Source organism: Sinocyclocheilus grahami, unplaced genomic scaffold (genome assembly GCF_001515645.1).
Source record: "Sinocyclocheilus grahami isolate Dianchi unplaced genomic scaffold, SAMN03320097.WGS_v1.1 scaffold136.1, whole genome shotgun sequence".
Classification (NCBI taxonomy): Eukaryota; Metazoa; Chordata; class Actinopteri; order Cypriniformes; family Cyprinidae; genus Sinocyclocheilus; species Sinocyclocheilus grahami.
The window spans coordinates 1,707,971-1,715,155 of record NW_015505315.1 but is presented as its reverse complement, the minus strand read 5'-3'; the positions used below and the strand labels follow the sequence as shown (position 1 = coordinate 1,715,155).

General features: G+C 36.9%; 1 long non-coding RNA gene across 1 annotated transcript in view; it reads left to right on the top strand.

Annotated features, from left to right (window-relative positions):
• The first annotated feature begins 2,868 nt into the window (after positions 1-2,868).
• The window catches only part of LOC107591031 (uncharacterized), a 12,696-nt gene continuing 8,379 nt past the window's right edge, over positions 2,869-7,185 (top strand). Inside the window, exons 1-2 of the long non-coding RNA XR_001609848.1 lie at positions 2,869-3,043; positions 3,940-3,999. This is a non-coding gene — a long non-coding RNA (uncharacterized lncRNA). The remainder of the gene's footprint in view (positions 3,044-3,939; positions 4,000-7,185) is intronic.

Genomic DNA, 7,185 nt, shown 5'->3' with positions numbered 1-7,185 from the left:
GTTTGTTTTACTTTGTTTCTTTGTTCATGTTCTTACTGTATCTTATCTTATGTATAAAACATTAAAAATGCCTGCACACTGGTGCATTTACAAATTAATGTTTTATATTAATTTCATTAAATATTTATTTTACATTTCAGAATATAAAGCAATGTTAATTCAGCTCTTAATTTGTCATATATGTATATATATGAAACAAAAAGTACCGATAAGAATACCGTTAAAGTACCGAATCGATAAGCAGTATCGATAAGAGTAGTAATACCGTTAAAACCTTAACGATACCCATCCCTATTCAATAAGCCCTTATTCTGCTTTTTGTTTTAGTCCAAAGCCAACAACGACACTTATTTTTACGCAGAAAACACAACAGGAGTTGACCACTTTACAGAATATAAAACTAAGATACAGATAAAGAAAGAAAGCAATAAGACATAAAAATAAATAGAACATAATTAAGAATTGCTAAAAAGCTCAGGCCAGAAGACAAGACTTTAACTTCGATTTAAACTCATGTACAGAGGACAGGGATCTCAGATAAAGAGGAAGACTGTTCCAGAGCCTAGGCCCAACAACTGCAAATGCACGATCCCCTCTTGACTTCAGTCGTGTTCGAGGCTGAGCTAGAGAGTAAATGTTTGCGGACCGCAGACACCTGACTCATGTGTTCAGATTGAAAAGTTCAGACAGGTACGAGGGTGCAAGACCATTAAGGGATTTAAAGACAACCATCAATATTTTAAAATCGACTCTATGACGAACCGGCAACCAATTTAAAGCCATTAAAATAGGAGTAATATGTTGGCGTTTGCAGACTCCCATTAGAAATCTGGCTGCAGCGTTTTGCACCATTTGAAGCCTTGCAATAGAGGACTGGGAAATTCCAGCATATGAAGAATTACAGTAGTCCAATCGAGATAAAACGAATATGTGTGACTCTTTCAAGATCTTTGGGGGACAGAAACGGCTTTACTCTAGACAGAAGTTTCAGATGAAAAAAGCCTGACTTAACTACTGTGTTTATGTGTTGATCAAACTTAAAGTAGGAGTCTAGAGTTATTCCCAGACTTTTCACAGTTGGTTTGATATAAGAGTGCAGATTTCCAACATTAACAATGTTTTTTTCTTTCCCCACAGAGGGTCCAAACACAATTGCTTCAGTTTACTCGCATTAAGGCGTAGAAAATTTGAGGACATCCAGGATCTTATGTCATTTAGACAGGCAAGCAAGGTTTCTAAGCCTTTCTTGTCAGTGTGCTTAAAAGGCAGATACATTTGAGTGTCATCTGCATACAAGTGAAGAGATACTCCATGCCTTCTAAGAATAGAACCTAGAGGTAACATATATAACGAAAACAGAGTTGGGGACAGAATGGATCCTTGAGGAACACCACAGGTAAGAGGAGCTATGGATGAGACAGAGCCTCCAATGCCAACTGAAAAGGTCCTGTCAGTAAGAAAAAATTTAAACCAACTGAGGGCACTTCCACGGATGCCCACATAATGTTCAAGATGTGACAATAGAATGGCATGATCAACAGTATCAAATGCTGAACTAAAGTCTAATAGCATTAAAATGACTGAGTCTCCGGAGTCGACAGATAGCAGAACATCGTTCAAAACTCTTAATAGTGCAGACTCAGTACTGTGGTTTGTCCTAAAACCGGACTGAAATTGATCAAGGATAAGGTCTTTTCAATATTGGTCTCACTCTGGCATGTTTACAAAGAGCAGGAACAGATCCTGAGAGAAGGCTTTTGTTGATAATTAACAGGATCCATGCCCCAACACTGTAAAATATCTGTTTAAATTACTATAATAAATTAATATAATACTGATATAATATAATATCATAATTGATACTTTTGCCCCAACCCACCCCCTCCCCCTTCCGTCTCCCTTATTTTGGGACCCAAATGTTGACAGGTATGTCTTGGACACAGTGTAGGGGTACAGCGGGGGATGGACTTCACTTCATCATTACAGTCATCTTAAATTCAGCATAATTGACGTCCTGTCTATTAAAAAAAGCCAAAGAACACGGATCTCAATGGATGTCTCGCTGTTAAAATCAAAACACTTTCATTATGCCCATATTTCTGTTGTTATTTGTTTATTTATTCTGTTGTTTATATTGCTGTTGGGAGAAGAGAGAAAACATAAATCCATGCTGGAATAGACTATGTGGCATATCCAATATGGCTAGGGTAAACTAAATAATGAAGATATTGTTTCATTTGATTGTTAGGGTTACACAATTGTTTTTAATTTTAATACGAATAGACTAACAAAAAAGCACATAATTTGTGCTAAAATGAGCCTCAAATTCAACATAAGTTTAACTATAAAGATCCATTTCCAAAAGCACAAACATGAAATCATTTTTTTCATAGTAATTTTCACAGGTTGTGAAAATGAAAACATAAAATGCAATGAGAAACTATTAGAAATGTTTATTAAATATAGTTTTATTTATAAGTCATTATTTTGCAGAAGTTTGTAAAGGTACTATTTTTCATAGTCTGATTTTTGATGTATCAAAACCAGTTAGGGTCTTGACCCGCAAACATTTGACCCGTGGGTTCAATAGTGTATGGAAACAAAAAAAGCATTCAAAAAATAATTTTCCCGATTTTAAATCTGTAGATATTTTTAAAAAATTACAGTTCAATGACATTTGACCACTGGACTATTTTACATTTCAGAAATCACACACAAACAAGCGGCATATTTCACAGCATTTGGAGTTATGTAAAATGCCCCTTTATTGCATCATTTAAACAATACTCGCCAAAAGAAAGCTGCAGAATGTTAACGTGAAGGATGTGTGTAATATTTGCACCACGATGACATGTGCTCGTGCGTTGAGAGGAGGCGCGTGAGGAGAGGTTAAAGTTGACGCTTCCGGCCGGTGTGTCTCTTCAGCTCTCCGCTCCCCGCAGACAGTCCTTCACTCCGCACAGACATGTCCAACGTCTCCGATACCAAACTATACGACATTCTCGGGGTCTCCCCCTCGGTCACCGAGAACGAGCTGAAAAAGGTAGGGGTTCATGTGTCTTGCCTCGCTGCTCGTTATCGCTGTTTAACGGGAGCGAATCGACTGATTTTTGTGTGAGTCAGGAAGAGAGAGAGGAGGATTAGCACTGAGCTAAAGCTGCTGAGTTTGGCCTAGTGACTATAGTTACCAGATAACCGGACAAAACCGACGAGATGGGGTATTATTGTAGGATTTAATCAAGCGTATGTGCTGTCTCTTTACATATCCACTTATCCGTGTATGATTTATGACTTGGACTTGAACATGAAGAAACGCAGTCATAATGTATACATCTTCCTGTGTACTTAGCGGCTGAAAACATAGTTAGCATCAGCTCACCGTGTGGCCGGTGTGTAGGCCTTGACGCGGGGCTTTTCCCTTTACATATGTGTCATAATGTCAAAGAGGTCACATGTACAACGAATTTGACTCTTAACTAAAACTAAACTGACGCATATGATGGACCTGTGTGTATTTTGTGTGTTTTGTTTGTCAATCACATATAGCAGTGCTGTGTGTTTAGCGCAGAGGGGTTTCTACTCCGGCACAAAACATAACGAGTCTCTGTCTGGTAACTCGTTAAACTGATGGTGACTATCAGTGACTAGCGACAGTATGGCTCACTAGCCTGGGTTGTTTTGTATTATGATTAGTTGCGTTGTTCAAGGCCGTTGTTATGGGCTTAATACGAATATGACGCACAAACAAATTCCTAAGAGTGGTTCTCAAGTCATAAGTTAAAATCTCGAGGGATATTTGCTGGAATATTAAGGCAGGTGTAACTCGTTTTACTTAAACGCATATTCCTTTTCTTAAAACAGTGGTTTAAATGTGGCATGTTTCATTGTGTTGGATGCTTTCTGAAGTGAAACTAACCTTCTAAAACCAATATATTTCAGGCTTATCGGAAATTAGCAAAGGAATATCACCCGGACAAAAACCCAAATGCTGGAGACAAAGTAAGATTTTTTTATTCCTATTTTTGTCAAATATAAAGCATTTTGAAATGAGATGTAGAAAGCTAAAACACTGATAAATAAGTATGATTGATCATTTTGTACACATGTGAGTTAAACTATTATGTAAAATATTTTATGAATATTATGCTTTTAAAGTATTAGTTCAACCAAAACAAATGTCCTTTACTTCAGAGATGCACTGATTGACCGGTTAGTGATCGGAATCGGCCGATTTTTCGCTTGACCGGGCGGTCAATCTCACGTCTTCCCGATTCCGAACCGATCCTTTTATTGCCAGCGGCGCCGGCAATGACGTCACAGTCACGTGTAAACATGTCGTTTCGTGTGAGAATGATTCTAATTTTAAATGCATTCAGTGTAAACGGCGACTGATAATGTATTTGTCATGCCAGATGAGGCTTGCACAGCCTGAGTGAATGTGGGAGAGAGAGACAGCAGCACACACAAAGTAACTCACAGAAATTTATAGATGCATACTGCGGTAAAAAAAAAAAAAGAAGATATTTACAAAATGTGATTTAGGTAAGCAACATTATACGGCCATGTTTCCCCGATTATCAATATCAACACGATTGCAATGTGACACTGATTTTGTACAATAGTATTTCAATAAACGAGAAGTTAAAATTTAAGTTAGATTTTAGACAAAGTATTGACTATTTTTACTCAATTTTGCTGACGAAAATAGTTCCGATCAAAGCCACAGCAGAACTGTTGTGTGTCTTCGAGCAACACACAGTAGTGTTTCCTTACTGAATGAATCCACATTTTTTGAACGAATCGAGTGAGTCAATGATTCAGTGGCCCATTCATCAGGAGAGTCATTTGCCTCGTTTCTGAATGAATCAGCTGTTTGAGTGAATAGGTTGAATGAATGAATAAATGACTCGCTCATTAAAACAGACATTTGCCGCCACCTACTGGTGGTTTAGTCATATTTAAAAGTATCATTGCATTTTTTTCAACATTTATTTGTTTAAAAATTTTAAATATTAATCTTATAAAGTTATTTCTGCTTTTGAAATTTAGAAGTGTAAATGCATTTATGGCACCTCAGCTTCATCAAACTGTCTGTTAGGGCTGGGCGATATGACGATATCGTATATCATCTCGCAAGTATCGCGACGTCGACGCCAACAGTCATGTAACGGATGTTTATCGACATTATCGGGGGGGGGAGAAATGACAAATGATAAACCTAGTAAGTTGCAAAAAATATTTTACAACGCCCCATAGTCACCATACGGGTCTTTTTGCATGCAAGAATTAAATAATTTAGTAGGAGGGTTAAGAATCGAAAAGCTATTTCAATTTCGGATATCAGATTCATATGGTCAGGAATCAAATTACTTGTTATAAAATTACATTTCGATTCAGCTTCTCGATTTCTGTATGCACATTTATTGTGATTTCAAAAGATTCAACTGCAAGAAGACGAAATAGAACTCCCCTCGGCACTCGTGTGCTGTTTTCTGTGCTGCGCACACTCTCACTCACTCACTCACACAAAAATAGGGATGCGCCAATTTTTTTATTTTTTGTCAGATCGGGTATCGGTCGGAGAGGGCCGATCCGTATCCAAATTTGTGCGTATTATTCTGTTACTTCTGAAGCCATACGATAGCTTAAAGGGTTACTTCACCCCAAAATGAAAATTTTGTAATTAATCACTTACCCCCATGTCGTTCCAAACCCGTAAAAGGGTCATATTTTGGATGAAAACCGGGAGGCTTGTGACTGTCCCATTGAATGCCTAGTAAATTACACTGTCAAGGTCCAGAAAAGTATGAAAGTCAGAATAGTCCATCTGCCATCAGTGGTTCAATTTTGTAGCCATTTTGTAGAATATCCACTGGACGCAAGCAGCATACGCTCTTCTGTGTCAGCCGCGCTGCACGGATGCGAAAAGACCGAATAAATTGTACCGAACAATGATATGATGCGATCAAATAGCAACCAGCGCAGAGTGAGAGGCACGCACTCTTTATTATGCAGCACACACGTCAGCAGTGTGGAAGCATTTCAAATAAGAGAAAGACGCAAAAATCATTATAATTCTGACAGCGAGAGACTGTTTAGGACTGCATCGCATGTCTTCAATGAGAAGAGGAAGGGGTGATTGTTGCAGGTTACTGTATGAGAATTGAAATCGCGAAATGGCCTTAAACAATTAGTAAATAAACTACAGAACTTTTTCTAATACACGCGCGCATTGCATGTATTCTGACAGTGCTGCACGAGCTCGCAACAGATCTGCTTGTTAACCAGGGTTCAAAGGTCAAACCGCGTGGAAAATCTGCGCTGATACAGTCGTCAGTTTCTCAGTCTGGAAAAAGCAAGAACTCTTATCAACATTCATAAATGTTAGTATTGTAATTTTACTGTTGTTCTGTATAATACAATAAAAAGTAAGGCCATAATACTGATGATAATCATTACAACAGCTCTGTTTTAATACATTTATTGTAACATTCCCATATAGTGTTCAAATTAGGATCTGTAATATTTTCTAATGTTTTAAAAGTCTCTTCTCAGCAAGGCTGCTTTTAATTGTAGTTACTTTTTTTATATATATATATATGGTGTGAAAAAGTGTTGGCCCCCTTCCTGATTTCTTATTTTTTTGCATGTTTGTCACACTTTAATATTTCAGATCATCAAACTAATTTAAATATTAGTCAAAGATAACACAAGTATACACAACATGCAGTTTTTAAATGAAGGTTTTTATTATTAAGAGAAAACTAAATCCAAAACTACTTGGTGTTCACTTGTGTTATCTTTTACTAATATTAAAATTAGTTTGATCTGAAACATTAAAGTGTGACAAACATACAAAAAAATAAATAAAATCAGGAAGGGGGCCAACACTTTTTCACACCACTGTGTGTGTGTGTGTATATATATTTATATTTTATATAGATACGCACGCATGCATATGCGCCTGATTCAAGAAGGGGGTCTGATGGCCAAAAATTATTTTATTAATTTTAAGTTAAATTGTGCTGCTTTGGTAAAGTGTCTGCTAGAATGTTAAAAATGTTCAGTGTTAAATATTTTTTTAATTGTTGTTTTGTAATTGTAGTTTTTTTCCTTTGAAAAGCAAGACAAAACGGTAAAAAGCACATTTTGGCTTTTTAATTTATGCAATGGTGAAATTTTTTT